The sequence below is a fragment of the Eulemur rufifrons genome, chromosome 2, assembly GCF_041146395.1.
Source record: "Eulemur rufifrons isolate Redbay chromosome 2, OSU_ERuf_1, whole genome shotgun sequence".
NCBI classification, from domain to species: Eukaryota; Metazoa; Chordata; class Mammalia; order Primates; family Lemuridae; genus Eulemur; species Eulemur rufifrons.
Window position 1 is genome coordinate 89,796,127 of NC_090984.1, and position 18,355 is coordinate 89,814,481.

At 33.3% G+C, this 18,355-nt stretch overlaps 1 protein-coding gene and 1 non-coding gene across 3 annotated transcripts in view; both read left to right on the forward strand.

Annotated features, from left to right (window-relative positions):
* The window catches only part of MNAT1 (MNAT1 component of CDK activating kinase), a 193,803-nt gene that overhangs the window by 8,965 nt on the left and 166,483 nt on the right, over positions 1-18,355 (forward strand). The window lies entirely within an intron of this gene.
* On the forward strand, positions 2,649-2,720 carry TRNAD-GUC (transfer RNA aspartic acid (anticodon GUC)). Its single transcript has one exon. It is a non-coding gene; the product is annotated as a tRNA-Asp (tRNA).

The window sequence follows — 18,355 nt, forward strand, 5'->3', positions numbered from 1 at the left end:
TTTCCAATATAAGGGAGGTGCTGATCACTTTATACAGAATTTTTTTTTTCATGGACTGGTTATTTTATGGCTGTAATATATATTGTTTGGTTTGACTAAAAGTGACTATTAATATACTTTAGTCTTTAAGATGCAGTGTGTGCTAATATTCTTATTTCAGTTCCTTATTGAGCATAACTTAATGTTATAGTCCTTTAAAACTATGTTTATACAATATTTAGTAATTATGTTATTTGTAGTATTTCTTTTTGTAGGTGTATATATAGCTCTATTTTCACTCTATTCTTCTCAAGTCTATACTGGGGATCCTTTTTTAAGATTCATTTTATATATATGTATACACATATATTTATAAAATGTGTTGCTTAATGGTGGGGATAAGTTCTGAGAAATGTGTCATTAGGTGATTTCATTGTTGTGTGAACCTCGAGTGTACTTATGCAAACATAGATGGTATTGTTCTTGTTCCTAGGCTACAAGCCTGTACAGCATGTTACTGTGTTGAATACTGTAGGCAATTGTAACATAATGGTATTTGTATATCTAAACATATAAAAGGTACAGTAAAATACAGTATAAAGGATAAAAAATGGTACACCTGTATAGGGAACTTACCACACATGGAGCTTGCAGGACTAGAGGTTGCTCTGGCTGAGGCAGTGAATGGTGAATGAATGTGAAGGCCTAGGACATTACTGTAGACTTTATAAACACTGCATTTATGCTACACTATATTTATAAAAAGATTTTTCATCAATAATAACCCTAGCTTATGTAACTTTTTTACTTTATAAGCTTAAATTTTTAAAGAATGTTTTAACTGTAATAACACAACAACACATTAAAACAAACACATTATACAGCTATACAAAAATATTTTCTTTTTTAATAGTCTTATTATATATTATTTATTTTCATTTTCTATTTTAAAAATATTTTATTTTTTACTTTTTGAACTTTTTTGTTAAAAACTAAGACACAAACAAACCTTAGGCTAGGCCTACACGGGTCAGGATCATCCATATCACTGTCTTTCACCTCTATATCTTTTTCCCACTGGAAGGTCTTCAGGGGCAATAACAGGCATGGAGCTGTCATGTCTTCCATGATAACAATGCCTTCTTCTGGAATACCTCCTGAAGGACCTGCCTGAGGTTGTTTTGTGGTTAGCTTAACTTTTTTATTAGTAGAAGGAATACATTGTAAAACAAGAAAAAAAGTATAGTATAGTGAATATATAAACCAGTAATGTAGTCATTTATTATCATTATCAAGTATTATGTATTGTGCATAATTGTATGTGCTATACTTTTATATGACTGGCAGCATAGTAGCTTTGTTTACACCAGCATCAGCACAAACATATGAGTAACACTATGACATTAAGATGGCTAGGACTTAATTTTTCAGACCCATTATAACCTTATGGGATTACCGTTGTATAAGTGATCATCTTTGACCAAAACATTCTTATGTGGCACATAACTATATACAGTTTTCTGTTTTGGAGGAAGCCTTTTATGAAGTTCTACCTTCAGGTATCAAAAATTTTCATAGGATCTTTGGCTTCATGGACACTTTCCCTGGAAGTTTTATTCTCAAATTTGTACTCCAAAATTGAAACAGATAAATTGAAGCTATCTAGTAGATGCTCAAGCTTATTTGTTGAAATGCAAATTATTTTATTCTGTAAGAACCCCAAACAATAGCATATTAGTTTCCTTTTGGCATAAAAGTACAAATAGAAACAAATTAATTTTTCTCATTGCTTTTTTTGTGCTTTAGGCATAAAATGTATGTCTAACAAATATGTAGTGATATAGTCTGATTGTCTGAGTTTGAATCCTAGGTTTGCTACTTATTATTAGCTGTGTGATTTAGGGAAATTTAGTCATTCTTGTTAAGCCTTTGTTTTCTCATCTGTACGATGAGTTTACTTCATAGCGTTAGTTACTATGAGGATTAGATTAGATGCAGTTCAAGTAAATTTAAGAGTAAAGTTACTTGGTAATCAACTATACAGAGTTATTTTTAGTATTTTAAATGCAAAAAATATAGATTTTTAGGTTAAGTTTCAGGAATCTTTTTTGGTAATTTACTTCCTGTTTACTTAGCAACTAGTTCTTGAGACAGCAAATAGAATGAATGAAAATTAAACCTAGAGATTTTAATGATTTTCTTCTGGTTTCAAATGTGTTTAAGCCTATTTTTGAAGAAAAATGTAAAATAACAGTAATTTATTAGTTGTTGATGTTTACTAATATGTTTGCAGTCTTTCTCATATACTCAATAAATGTTTCAGGCCATTGATTCCCAAACTTGCCTTATCTTAAGAATCATCTGGGGTGCTTCTTTAAAATATAAATTTTGGGGCCCTACCATATAGATCTTTCCAAGGAAAGACTTGTATTTTATGCTAGCTATCTAAGCAAATTTTGTACTCAAGTAATTTTGAAAATATTGCCAGGGATACAACATTGACAGTGGCAAATGGGGTTTCTCTCCCATTAGTTATATAGTGTGTTAGCTCTTCTTCTGAATTATTAGAAGGAAATCACTTTTTCTCTCTTTTTTTTTTACAAGGAAGAAAAGGAAAGTTTAGAGTTATAAAAATATTCTTTGTAATTAAGATATGAAAGTGGTGCAGTTCCTCGTTAGTATAGTGGTGAGTATCCCCGCCTGTCACGCGGGAGACCGGGGTTCGACTCCCCGACGGGGAGGCATGAAGATTTTCTTGGCCGGGCGCGGTGGCTCACGCCTGTAATCCTAGCACTCTGGGAGGCCGAGGCGGGTGGATCGCTCGAGGTCAGGAGTTCGAGACCAGCCTGAGCAAGAGCGAGACCCCGTCTCTACTAAAAATAGAAAGACATTATATGAACAACTAAAAATCTATATAGAAAAAATTAGCCGGGCATAGTGGCACATGCCTGTAGTCCCAGCTACTCGGGAGGCTGAGGCAGTAGGATCGCTTAAGCCGAGGAGTCTGAGGTTGCTGTGAGCTAAGCTGACGCCACGGCACTCACCCTAGCCTGGGCAACAAAGTGAGACTCTGTCTCAACAAAAAAAAAAAAAAAAAAGATATGAAAGTGGGCTTTTTGCTCTTTGTTAAATAAGCCATTTGTTAAAAAGAAGTAGTATTTATTAAAGAAAGAAAAACCTGAAATCCTACAACCTAATTGTAGCTGTTCTGCTGATTTAGGAAAAGGGCCTTTGGGGAAGCAATTTATTTTGGTGGGTACATTTTAAACTGATAAAGGTTTTGCAAGTTTAGCATCAAGGGAACAAAAATGTTTGGGTGGTTCCAATTCCATAAATGATTTTGTCCAAATCAGCCTCTGAAATCCTTTTAGAAAAGTAGAATGTCTGATTTGGCTCTCAGGCTTAGGATGGAAGCTTGTGCAAGAGTATAGGCTACAAAGTACCATTTGTTTTATTAAAAGGATTGGTAGGATTAGCAGACTCAGTTAATTTCAAATTGGAAGGAGCTTAGCAATCATCTTTCTAGTTGTATTCTGTGCCCACGCCCCCTTTTTTTTTAACGGGTGGTGAAACTGAAGCCCAAAAAAGGATATGTGGTTGCATAGCCCAACTGGCTAGCTCCTATCTCCTCTTGTTGTGTAAATCCAAGTTAGAAATTATTCAATTAAATTTTCATCACATGTGTATTAAATAAAATTTTTACTAATGTCATGTAACCACATTGCAACTCAAACCCATTTTATGCATAAAATGAAAATACTATAGCATTATCAAAATCACTTTGATCTACTTAGAACAATTTTCTCTTAATACTTTAGTTTCCAGGATGCTAGTTTAAAATAAAAAACAATACTTTAAACATTCAATAATGATTTTTTTGGCCAGTCCTGTATTTTGCCACATCTTTGTTTTTGATTGATGATATATAAACCATGTCATAGAATTTGGTTTTTGAGATATAATCAATGCCAGTTAGGAAGCCTAAATGAATTGTATTGTTTATGCAATGAAATGATTTTCAGGATAAGTTATTTTATAGTATTTTTAATTTTTAATACTTTTTATGTTGTATATCAAGAAATATGCATTAGATACTTAGCACAAGCAAATATATGTATTCTCTACAAAAAGGCAAGAAAATGTAAAATTTAACAGACTTCATGAGAAATGTTTTGGAGTGTTAGGTTTTCCTTTCATTTGCTAGGTTGGAACAGGTAAAAAACAGAATTTTGAAATGAAGACAAATGATTGTATACCTCACTCAATTTCTTTTTTAGAACACAAATATGAAAGTGGCTATATCATTGAAAATTAATGAGAACTCCATCAATATGGTGCAGTGCCTCTGCATCATTGATTTATATATATTTAATGAGCCTGCTATGCTAATTTCAGGTAAACTGAAGCAAACTGCATCTAGCACTAACTCTGATTTATTTAGAAACAATTCATCTCATTAAAATATAAATGTCTTGAAATCTACCAATGTTAAGTGTAATATCTTCATAAATAATTCTACAGTGTTTATTTTCTGGAAGTAACTAACTTGTTTCTAAACAAACAAAGCATCATATGTTGGTACTGTTTCAGAAAATGTTACCAAAATATGTTGTTTTATTTGACTTTATTTCTTGCTACTGATCTAGAGTGGATTTGCAATAGAAGATGGGGGGGGAAAGCTTTCAAAAGTAATAGGATTGGTGAAGTGTGACATGCCAGATGCTATATTTTTGAGGTCTATTGGAGCATATATGAGGATCGCTTAAAGGTCTATTTCTATGGTATTTGGCATTAGCAATATAATTTTGCATTTTATAACGTATTGCATTTCTAACTATTCTTGCATTTATATAACACTTGCATTTTATTTTTAGTTTTAGGATAGTTTTGTTTTAAAGATGTCTATTTTGTTTTATTGAAAAGATGGTATAGGATAATAAGAAACATTTTTGACAAAACAAAAAATTGTACATAATATTTTTTTTTGTTGTTTTGAGATAGAGTCTCACTCTGTCTCCTGGGCTAGTGCCACCTCACTGCAAACTCCAATTCCTGGGCTCAAGAGAGCCTCCTGCCTCAACCTCCTGAGTAGCTGGGGTTACAGGCATGCACCACCATGCCCAGCTAATTTTTTCTATTTTTGGTAGAGTCTGGGTCTCGCTCTTGCTCAGACTGGTCTCAAACTCCTGACCTCAGGATCCTCACGATCCTCACGATCCTCCTGATCCTCCTGCCTTGGCCTCCCAGAGTGCTAGGATTACAGGCGTGAGCCACTTCACCTGGCTGTACATAATACTTTTACAGAGGAGTTATTTTAATTTTTAACTTCTGATTCTTGTGTATGTGTGCTCACACATACAAATGAGCGATTAGATATTATATATAATGTGTGATTTTTTTTTTTAATGAATCAGGGATTTGCTGAGCCAAATATTATTTTCTAAAAGTGCTAATATTGCCATTAAATGAATACCTAATTGATATCTTAAAAATTATTTTTAATATATAGTGTTGGCAGATACAAATTCTTTATCCATATTTGCTCTATACCCAATTAATTGATAGCAAAGGTGGTGAGTTTCTTTAAGTTGAGGCTAATAAACAAAATTAAAGACAAAAAATTCTTACTGTTAAGGTAGTTTAAATATATTTCTAACATCTCAAATGTTATATGTTGCAATAGATGTTTCTTTCTCCATTATTCAGATTATGAATGTTTTATTTCTCATAATTGTATCTGGCATGCTCATTAATATTTAATTCCTTTTGAAGGTTAATTGCAAAAAGCCATCTATGTAATGTGCTGCAACTAAATGCAAGAACATACACTTTATAGTAGGAATGGTGTCAATAATAATAAATTATCACAGCTAGTGTAAGTTAGTGCTTGTAATTTCTCCTTGCAAAATACATTGTGTCTTTTGTTTGCTTTATGTATTTTGCATTTATATGATTTGGAATTAGAAACTATATTATATCCAGAAGTTACTATGTAACCAATTAGAAATTATTGAAAATATGTGGCCAAAGTGGGTTGATTAATAAATACCTCACAGAGGACAGTTATATAAATGTGTCTCCAAATACCAAGTTTTTTTCCCCTACCAAAAGGTAGAACCAGAAATTGAACCTATACTTCTTGATTATATTCTATGTACTTACACAGCATCCTCAATTGTTGTATTTATTTATTTAGTTTAGTTTTTTTTTTTTTTTGAGACAGGGTCTCACTTTGTCACCTGGGCTAGAGTGCAGTGGGATCATCATAGCTCACAACAACCTCAAGCTCCTGGGCTCAAGCGATCCTCCTGCCTCAGCCTTCCGAGTAGCTGGGACTATGGGTGTGCGTCACCATACCTGGCTAATTTTTCTATTTTTTGTAGAGACACGTTATTGCTCAGGCTGGTCTCGAACTCCTGACCTCAAGCAATCCTCCTACATTGGCCTCCCGAAGTGCTAGGATTACAGCAGTGAGCTACCACATCTGGCCCAATTTATTTTTAAGCATTAACTTTTATCTTGCAATTTTGCTAATTCATTCATTCTAATAGTAGTTTTGTAGATTCCCTTGGATGTTTTATGTAAACAGTCATATCATCTGCAAGTAGAACAGTTTTACTTCTATTCCAATTTTTATTTATTCATCTATTTAGTCTTAATACAATGCTAGACTATCTAGAATAATGCTGAATAAAAGTAGTGAAATGGACATTCTTGCCTTATTCTTGGTCTTGTGAGGGATGAAATTCAGTCTTTCACCATTTAGTTTGATGTTAATTGTACGTTTTTCAAAGGTGCCGTTTTGTCCGTCTGTTGTTGTTGCAGTCATCTCCAGGCTCTGCTGGGGAAGGATGAACTTTCAAACTTGTATGAGTTGTTGGCAGTCCTGAGAAGACCTTTCATGTTTACTCTGTACAGAGCTGCCTCCCTATGTGCAGCTGGCTTCCTCTAAGTCCCCAAGATGGAAGCCACTGCCTTTTTAAAATCTAATCTCACAAGTGACATCCTGTCATTTCTGCCACATTCTGTTTGTTAGAAAATACAAGCTGCTTTAAAGTTTTTGTCTAGATTTTACCATTTAGACTATAACTCAGGAGTGAGCCCAAGACTTGTTTGAGTTTGTTTATATATAGGTTTAGGGAATCCCCTTTTTTAGCTCTTTTCTTTCCAAAATTCTTTCTGTATTCTCTGATCCTCAAGGGCTCCCTTTCCTAGTTCATCTGTTTAGAAAAGCCTTTTTTTTTTTTTTTACATTGTAATTTAGTCACCTGTGCCACTGCTTTGCCATATCTTTGTGACTGGGACCACCACTGGGGCATAGCTGCAAGGGAAAAGAAAAAAAAGATGTGTCAAACTTACTCTTATGTGGTTGCCTCTCTTTGATTTTTTTGAAAAACCAAAAATATTTTATTTTTCTTCATAGACTGCTTTTGTTTACTTTTCAGAGTTCTCAGATAGTTGTTGTTTGTATTTTGTCCAGAGTTTTAGTTGTAATGAACAGGAGAAATAGGCTATAGTGGGCTTAAACTGCCATAGCGGAACTGAAATGCCCAAATTTCTTTTTCAGTTACTGTGTTAGTTAGTGTTTTCCCACTAGCAGTAATTGAGTACTTTACCTTTACTATGCATAGATATTTATGTTTTTAGTTTTGGCTTATATGTTGGATATATAATGCTATTTTATAGTTTGATTTACATTTTTTATGAGTTTGTTTAAATACTTTTAGTGTGTTTATTATGTATATTTCTTTTCTATAAATGCCCTATTCATGTTCCTTGCTTATTTTTTCTATAGGGTTGCTTGTCTTTATATTATTGATTTGTAATAATGTTTGGACATTAAGGAAGTTAGTACTTTGTCATATGTATTACAAAAAATTTCCAGTTTCCTTTTGTCTTTTGAATTGCTTAGGGCTGACTTTATTTTATTATTTTGTTTGTTTGTTTTGTTTTGTTTTTTAGAGATGGAGTCTTGCTCTGTCACCCAGGCTGGAGTGCAGTGATTCAATCATAGCTCACTGCAGCATTAAACTCCTAGGCTCAAGCAATCTTCCTTCCTCAGCTTCTGGAGTAGCTGGGACTACAGGTGTGTGATCCCACACCCAGCTAATTTAAAAAAACATGTTTTTTTTTAAGAGATGAGGTGTTGCTGTGTTGCCCAGGCTGGTCTTGAATTTCTGGCCTTAAGCGACCCTCCCACCTCAGCCTTGGGAGTCTCTGGGATTACAGATGTGTGCCTAGCCACCACTCCCAGTTGCTATGGCTGACTTCTTAGATGGCAACTGTTGCCATGAAAAGGAAGCTGCTTTTGGAGATTAAAAAACCACTTTGGAGAATATGGTTTTCATTTTTGACTCAGTAACTTATTTTGCAAGAAATTGTATTACTCTACCATTGCACTAGTTATTTATTGCCAACAAATTTTCCTATAACTAAGTGGCTTAAAACAATAAAAATTTATTATCTCACAGTTCTTGTGGGTTAGGAATTTGGGAATGGCTTAGCTGGTGGTTCTGGCTCAGGGTGTCTATGAGATTACAATCAGGATTTAGTTGGGACTCTAGTCATTTTAAGGCTTGACTGGGGCTGGAGGGTATACAGTTGACCCTTGAACAACATGGGCTTGAACTGTGCGGGTCCACTTTTATAGGGATTATTTTTAACCTAATGCAGACTGAAAACACAGTATTCATAGGATGTGAAACCCATGTATATGGAAAGCCAACTGTACTTCCAATCTCACTCGTGTTTTTTGTGAGGAGTCCTCAGTTCTTTACTGTTGGTTAACTAGAGGCCTCAGTTCTTTGTCAGATGGGCCTCCTAAAGGTTTCTTTAGTGTCCTCACAACATGGTAGCTTTCTTCCCTACAGTGAATGATTCGAGAGAGATAAACAGAAACTACAATGTCCTTTATTACCTAGCTGTGGAAGTTAGACACCATCATTTCTGCCACATTCTATTAGTTAGAGTTATAAATATAGCTCACATTCAGGGGAAGGGGAATTAGGTTTCACTTTTTGATGAGAGAAGTATCAAGGAACTTGTGGACATACATAAAACTACATCAACCAGTTGTTTTTGTTCCTCACTAATATAGGCCAAATCCAAGAGAGCTCCTAAAGAACCTTTTGTCCTGATGTTTACACCCTTGTGTAATTTGTCCCGCATTGTGTTAGGGTTGCTTATATGACTAGTATCATGTGGCAGAAGTGATGGTTTGTCATTTCCAAGGTAGGTCTTTAAAAAATACCCTGTGGCTTTCTATTTGGTTACTTTCACTCTTCTTGGACAACTTGCTCTCACAAAAGACAGTTTCTGTATTGTCAGCAGCATTGTGAAGGCCCATGTGGTGAAGAACCGAGGCCTCCTGCCAACAGCCATGTGAGTGAGCCATCTTAGAAGTGGATTCTCCAGCCCCAGTTGTGTCTTGGGATGACTGCACCGTCTCCTGACATCTTGACAAATAAGTTGCTCTTGCCCAGATTCCTGACACTCACAAACTGTATGAGATAATAAATTGTTTATTGTTTTAAACTGCCAAGCTTGGGGGTGTTTTGTTGTGTAGTAACACATAACTAATATAATCCCTTCACCTTTATTAAAACAAAAGGCATGGCTGGGTACAGTAGCATGCTCCTTTAATCCCAGTTACCTGGGAGACAGAAGGATCATTTGAGCTAGGAGTTCAAGACAAGCCTGAGCAATATAGTGAGACCCTATCTCAAAAAACATAAACAAAAAGCACATTACCAAAACTTGTACATATATTAGGGATTTTTTTTTTTTAATTATAGTAGGGAGAGATTCTAAGGGCCCATCTCAAATGAATCATTGTCATTATAGAGAGAAGTGTTTTTTTTCAGGAACATATAAACTACTTTTATTCAGAAGTAAAATAATCTAGGGAGAATCTAGTAATATTGTTTGCTGTAACAGTAAATTATAAAGGTAAACATTTTGTTATCGCGTAAGATGTGATAATAATTTAGTGTTTTTGGTGAGAACCTTGTAAGTTTCCTGTCATTGACTAAGGTCTGGATTACATTTTATGATAATGTGTGAAATAGCAATTTGAGGAGCTAATTCTTTATAAAAATACTTTATGTTGTTCATAAATTTGTTTCCATAAAAATATAGTGAAGCTGAATCTTAGATGGGGTTTATATTCTAAAGTTGTATAAGACAGAAATCATAGTGAACATTAGCTTTAAGAAGACCAGAAACTATCAATATCGACAAATCATTTTTCACTGACCCCCGCATAGCCAGTTTTCCCTCCAGTATAGGAACAAATCATTATTTCTTCAGCTGAACACCAGATGAAGTAATTGGCTCTTGTTTTGGAATTGTATTGAAAAGACTTATCTTTAAACACTGTCACATATAGTCTAGTAAGATGCTCATCCTAGGAGAGACATTGGAACTGTGGGAATAACAGAGGGAATAGCAACTGAGGGAATAGCAGAGTGACATCTCCCATTTTACACTCACTCTGGGGCATAGATACAGTCACTGAGAAGAGAGTCTGGTAAAATAGGGGCTGCTTTCTAAAAATGTTTCTCTGTCTCTTTCTTACTGCTGAACACATAAATGAATTTGTGTAAGTAAATATGTATATAATGTGATTCCGTTGTATAATAACAGAATACTTGTGAAACTTACATTTTCTTTTTGGGGAAAGTGGACTTTTTATTTCTTTCATTATGATGCTTAGATTATTTGATAGACTATTTAAAGGACTACAACATATGAAAGGTTGAGTTTTGTTGACTTACATGTAGCACTATGTGGGAACTTCTGTTCATAAAGCGGAATCTATGTCATTAAGAAAATTTTCAATTATATTTAGCCAGCACAGAAACACGGTACACATTTGTTGAAGACATATATTGTAGAAAGAGTTACATCAAACAAGTTTAAAACAGAAATTCTGCATTTTGGAGTATGCTACAGTTGTCTGGAAAACTTACTGTCTTGTTACTCTTGAAACATGCATTATTGTACATGAAATTCTATACTTATATAGAATGTGAATTAAGAAGTGATTTTTCCTGTTACTAAAGAGGCTGAATATTCAAAACTGGTCATCAAGGGATTTCTTTTAATAGTACATTCTTATATTTCATAGTGTTTTATGGATTGCTCACAATTTAACATTTAAGCTAGAGGATGGAAAAATCTTGATGTCTGTGATAGGAATTTCTGCCAATTGGAAATCAATTAAAATGAAAATAAAGCAAGTATAAAGTTTTAGTGTTATTGGGAAGATATAATTTGACTCACAAAGATGTTATTTATTTACTCTTTCTGGTCACACACCTGTGGCCTAAAGCTGTAATCTTGGGGATTTAATTATTACTATAGAAATGTGTTTTACAAAATATAGCCATGTCCTATTTTGATACCATATAGTTTCCTTTTAAAATGTGTAAATGCCCTTGCAAATTTTTAGACAAAATCAGTTGTGCACTTTTGTATGGAGATAAATGATAATAGGATATTCATTTCCAATTTAAGTAGTAGCCTATCGTTTCTCTTCAATTTGGTTTTGGCTTGGTTAAAGCATTAGTATAACTATTTGACCTGGACTAGAACTTGATTTTAAGATGTCATCAGCTGTTAGTTTCCCAACTGACTGGCTCTCACATTTCACTGAGAGAAATCAGGCTGTTTGACTTGTCAGTCTTAAGAAATCATATGCAACTTTCTGCTATTGCAGAAATTGTTCAGACGTATGACATAGAGTTTCCAAGAAGATGAAAATTTCCTGTTTGAAACAGGTGTAGGAAATTGTTTCTTTTGTTATATCTGGAGGAACTGGTGTTTGAGAGATGGAAATACATACTAATCTGTCGATCTCTTACCATCATTTAGCTGTTTTCTCAGTTTTGGGTGATTATTTCAAGTTATATCAATTCATAGACTGTAGTTAAGCCAATATAAAAATTTTATCTAAATGAAATTCTAGATTTTATAATATTTAATTGCATTTTTTCCTTATTATCTATATACACAGGCTAGAATGTTGGATATTTTCTGGTCATCAATTAAGATATGACATTGAAATGACTTGTCTGGTAAAGTTACACTACTTCACTACATTCTGTTTTGAAATTATTTCTAATAGAATGTTCCAAAGCATTTGAACCAAACAGCAGCCATGAGTTTGAGGTTTTAGGGCAAGATTTATTTCTTAGGCTATCACTCATGTTACTGCTATTATATATTATGTCAAAGACAAACTACAATTTGGTTTCAATTAATACTTTAATATTTTTATCCCTGTGGTAGCTGTCTTAGAAATGCAGGTGATGAGTCACAGAGGTTCTCTTTCTGTCCTCAATCCTAGAATATGTAGAGAAAAGAGATAGGAACAGAGTATGAAATAGCAGAAGCTGTTCATATTAATATATTCCCTTGCTTTTAGATTTTTTCTCTCCTCTTGGCAGTGTGCTGATTCTGGTGTTTTACTTATTTTATTATACTTTTAGCACTTCCTATGTACTAAGGGTTGATAATACAAAGTTAAATAAGAGGTAATCTTTGCCCTGGGGTCTCATAGTTAGGCATGGAAGATAAACAAATAAAATGTTACAATACAGTATGATCATTATTATAATTAGTGTTGTTGAAGCCTTCTGAGGAGCATAGTTTAGATACTAGAGGCTGATAGCACCTACAAATATACCAGACATCCAACTCAGAAATGTGGGGGTCATACTATATATTCTGGGTGTATTTCTAAGCACCAAGTCCTGCCCATCTTGCCTAAATAACTTTCAAATCACAAATTTTATCTCATTCCTCCTGGGTCACAGTCTACGTCCTCCTCATCTCTACTTGGACTATTTCAATTGTCTCCTATCTGAGGACTCTATGCTTTAATCTTTGTTTGTTTCTTTCTTTTTCTTTTTTTTTTTTGAGACTGGGGGTCTCGCTGTATTGCCCAGGTTGGTCTCGAACTCGTGGACTCATGCCTTCCTCCCACCTTAGCATTGTGAGTAGCTAAGATTACAGGCGTAAGTCCCTGTAGCCAGCTGCTTCAGTCTTAGCAGGGATACTGTTCTCTACTGCCTTCTCCCCCAACCCTAAAAAGTCCCCTAAATTCAAAAAACAAAACAAAAAATTGTGTCCCCTTTTAACTATGATACTTCCTGTTTAAATTTCTTTAGTGGTTTCTTGTGTCTTCTACCAGTGTTTCTCAGATTTTTTAAAGTAACCTTAATAGTAGAGGAAAACAAATTTTTACCCCTAGTTTGTCTGGAAGTACAAGTAAAAATGTCCCTTTGAAAGCCTCACTGAAGCTTTGTTTGAACTTAAAAAATGTATGTGAAATTTGAATTTTTTAATATTTTGTTAGTATTAAAACAAAAACCATATGCCTTCCTAATTCTCTACCTCATACCCCTAACCTCTGCATAAAATTTATGTTTTAGGAAGGCACATCATGTTTTCTTATGGCTTTATGTAATCTTTGACACAGGCATTTAGTGATTTTTCAAATTGTGTTGCCTGAAACTCTAAATTTTCAGAGATTGTTTAGGGTAGCTGCTCATTGTCATCCCTTAAACTGGGGCAGTCTCCATTTATCTGTTTTACATATTAAGTTTCTGGGTAACATTTAGTATGAAGAAAGAGTTCTGTTATTAAAGGAAAATAAATTTGGAAATGCTATTGTAATGTACAATAAAAATCCAAATTCCTTAGCTTATCGTGTAAAGATCTTCCTGGTTTGGCCTCTGCGTACTTCACTTGTTTTCTTTATCTCTCCCCTTAACTCCCAGCACCTTTTCCAGAGATTGAAACTGGAATTTTCACCTGAGAGTAAAATTAATTTTGTTTGGCCCTAGAGTGTTGGCTTACATAGCATTTAAATTAAAACAAAACAAACTGAACTAGTTGCTAACACGTAAAAATCAGGAGACATAATGTAAAAATTTGGATTTCTGGTTTTTCTTGAAAAACTGCTAGATCTGGCGACATTGGGTCCACATTCACACCAACTTGTAGTTGAGTAGTAGTTATTGCCAACAAGGTATGCATTCTCCAGGTGGTCAGCCTGATCAATCTTGGAAAGTCTTGATACTTCTAATAGAAGATACACCAATAACCTTCTCAAAAGGAGAGTTTTCCTATTGCTTTTATCTTGTTTAAAAAATAATTTTGTACCATGCCATACTATTTATTGCAAGTATACTATACTTAATCTTTGTACGTGTTAGTCGCTTAGACCCAAGTTAAAGAAATTAAAATTTTAAGTAAAACTGCTTTATCTTTAATACTTCTCTAATGGATGACTAGTTAAAATCAGATCTATTTTTAGGTGAAATATTTATAATCATTCTATAATGTAAAAAGAAATGTTTTTATTACTTGTAAGAGTAATTTCTATTTATTTAGATTTTCTGTTCTGCTAGGAACACATACTAGGAAGTATGTTTTCTAATTAGATTTATTTAAGTAATAGAAAATTGAAGTCAGTTTGGGTAGGGAGAAGGTAAAATGAGAGAAACTGAAATGTGACAGATTAAAGTTGCATATAGTTTTTGTGCAATTAAATAACATGTATTCCAAGTGGATATTATAAATTTATGCATTAAGGAAATGATATAGTCATATTAATTTGAAATTTGCACAAATGGAATCATAGTACACTTTTACCTTGTTTTTTTAGTTAGTAGTAGATCTTGACTATCAGCGTATACCATTTTACCTCCTTTTTAGCAGGTAATATTTCTTTGTATGGATGTTTGTCCTATTGATGGAAATTTAGAAATATAAAATTTTGATAGCTCTTTCTAAATTGTTTTTTAAAAAATTGCAGTAGTTAATTCCCTGCAACAGCATATAAAAAAAAGTGCCTGTTTCCCTATACACTTTGTCAACACTCAGGATTTAATAAAGGCTGTATTAGTTTTAACTCACTGGGATCACAGTTGTACCTTTATTGCCTTTCATAATTGTATTTAGTAGCATGTCTCCAATATGATTGTAAGAGTTCAGACATAAGGCATTTTTTTCCCTTGATGTTTGTGCATTAAGCAAACACACAGGTTAAAGTTTTAGTTTATAATCATTTAACTTTCTGAGTAATAAAAGTCTGAAAGAACATTTAGAAATGCAATTGTATGAAATAGCGATTGTTTGTAAGCACTTTATCCACCTCTTATTTCTGTGAAAGAGTCATATTACAGTTACTATGAGATCTATTCTTTGGGCAGCTGGAAAGCAGGACAAAGAAAAATCATTCTTCTCTGGTCCGATAGAAAGTACATTGTGCCCTCTAGTACCAGACTTGGGCTTTTTTTCAAAGGATAATGGATTCCACACAGGTGAGTCAGTCTTTTGTGTATTACCAGGTGCATTATTGATTTTGGTGATGGCAGTCTAGGTGTTCTCATTCAACAGCAGCTTCTTTAGCAAAATCTCCAAAATAGCACAAAGAGATTAACTAGAGATTTTCACATTTTGGATGCAAGAAAATGAATTTTTCTCAATTCTTTTGGCCTTTTTTTTTTTTTTTTCATTTTTCTTGCTGGATGCTTATGACTTATAACTCCTTTGATAAAGGTAATGTGTGTAGTTTCTTTTCTTCTTTTTCTGGGGTGCATGGATTGTATGCCATGATTTATTTATTTAAATTTAGGATGTGAAGCAAAGTGTATTGGCTTAATAGTTCTCTTTTTCTCTCCCCCCGCCATAAACTGGGTTAACTTAATGTTGGAAAGATTCCCTATTACGGAAGATTATCCACATACCAAATTCTAGAAATAGTCAAGTTCAGGGTCATCTGGGGTCACCAATCATTTGATATTCACTTGGCCCTTAAATCACAATACCAAAATACATTTGAGTTTTAACTAAGACAAACATTTCAGAGTAATGTTAAAGTAAGAGCTCTCTAAATAGGGTTCTGTGAGTGAAAACTATAATTTACCTGAGATTTCTTACTAATTGAGGAAAAGAAAGTACCTTCTACTTTAAAGTTTGAGATTATCTAATTTTTAGGTTTGCAAATTGTTTGTTTTTCAATCCTTAGCACTTAGGTAGGAGCTTAAACTATTATAGCACTGAAGAATTTATTTTATGTTGATGTTTAGTAAATTTAGGTAAGTATTTTCAAATAGTTGCAATGCAACTCTGTTTATTTAGGTTATATTTTCTTTTCCCATACATTTCTTTTTAAGATTATATTAATATTTTCCTTTTATAGTCTGCACTGCTTCTTTTATTCAACAAATATTGAGTACTACTATGTGCCAAACATATTCAGAGTTACAGAATGATCTTATATTTTGCCTGTGTTATTAGATTTATTTAGTTATTTTTTATTCATATATAACACTAAAGATGTTATGGTCTACTTTTCCTTTCTTATATCTTGTTTTGTAAATAATAGTTTCATTTAGATGTGTTATTTAACCTATTTTTGTGTGGTTTGACAATTTTTAGCATATATAAATTAATGTCCTGGCTACTTGTGGGATCATACTGTCTAGATCTGTGAACTGATAAATATTAATTCTGGCACTTTCTAAGTTGCATCATTTTGTTGTTGTTTTTTAAAATCGGGTATTTATATTTTCTTTTTCCTATGTTTTATTGATTCTATTTTCCTTCAGGTTTTTTCCTTATTTTCCTAGTGTATCAGTCATCTGCTCTCTTATTACAAAGCAAATTGCTACTTTGATTTGACTTGGTGACTTGAAGTTTGGGAGACAATAATCATCTCTCTCTGTTTAGAATTCTCATCCTTAATTCTCAGGAGAAAAAAACCCATAGAATTATTTGATGTAATTACTGTACTTTCTGGGTTAGTCTCATCTTCATGAAAAAATTTTTAGTGAATTCTTTACTGCAATGTCTTATGGATTGTAGGTAGTTCCAAATAGATTATCAGAAGAGAGTAAATGATGGGAAATATTTTAAGACATAGTGTGGTAAAATGTTTCTACAATATGGTATTCTTTTTTCCCTTCCCTTACATTACGGTATTCTTTCAGTGGTTTTTCTATGATTTTTATGCATGCTAAACCAAAAAATAAATTGCAACTAGCAGTTGGCCAGAAATTTTTTCTGAGCTGAACTAAATTGTATATAAGCAAAATAAAAAAAAGAAAACTCAGTATGTTTCTTCTAGCCCAATTTGCAGTTTAGTTTATCAGTTATTGTATAGAAATAACTTATTATCATGTATAGACTTTTTAAAGCCAAGAAGAACCTTATAAATCATCTGATACAATTTCTTGATTTTAAGAAGAACAGTTTAAGATTTCAAAGCTTTTTCAGCATTGAAACTTTGCAAATTCAGATTGCTCTCTTCCCCCGTTAAACTAAATTAGTGAAGTTTTAAAAAAATTCATATATGAGGAGTTAGTTTACACAGTTCTCATTGGTGTGAATGGAAATTTCTTACTGAGGTTCAAGTGGGGATACTTATCTTGATTATTCATCTTTAATTAATTTATGGGGATGAAACAACCATTGCTGCGTTGCTAGTTCTTTGCTTTTTAATAAATGCAGCAGCTACGACCTATATCATTTTAAATCAATAATTAAAGAGGAATGGCTTATTATTTTCTAAAATATTAATTCCTTAGAATTATAGGCTCTTTATGCTGAAAGAGATCTCAGAGAGCATCTAGTCTGTGTTCTTATTTGGTAGCTGAATAAACTAGTGTTTAAGTGATTTGTCTAATTTTCCATGACTGTAAAGCATTCTATATGCTGGACTCCACTGTGATTTAATAAGGTTAGAGACCTTAGCTGTATGACTTTAACTTTTACTTTGTTAAATTCCAGTTTATGAATGTGTTGTATCATCTGCTTTCCTACTTAGTGTAAGTTATCAAGCAATGAAAACTCAGAATTTATAGTGAGTAGTAATTAAGCAGAATCATTTCTCCAAACCTATCATTATCTGTAATTTGGAACTATAATGACCAGGAAGCAGTGTTACTATAAGCATAGTTGAATAAATCCATATTAATCCACTTGGCAGAATATAACATTTTAACATACCGTTTAGATCCACAATGATGGAAAAATGATTAAATTACTTATTGTCAAAACAAAGGACTACTTTAGCTATGGTCATTTAATAAATTATTTTGCTTCATGTAAAGTATTTTTGCTTAAGCTTCAGATATATAGTCACATGGATTTATTTTTCCACGACAATTGTTTACTGTCTGGGTTCACATTTGATGCAGGTACTGGTGACAGTTTGTGATTCTTGACTCACTGCCTAACATGGAAAATAGTTTTTTAGCAAGCTATACACAATATTATCTTTTAATGCTTACTTTTTAATGCAGTTAAAGCTGTCTTACTCTCTTTAGAGTATTATGTAATAGTTGTTAGTGGTATTGCTATA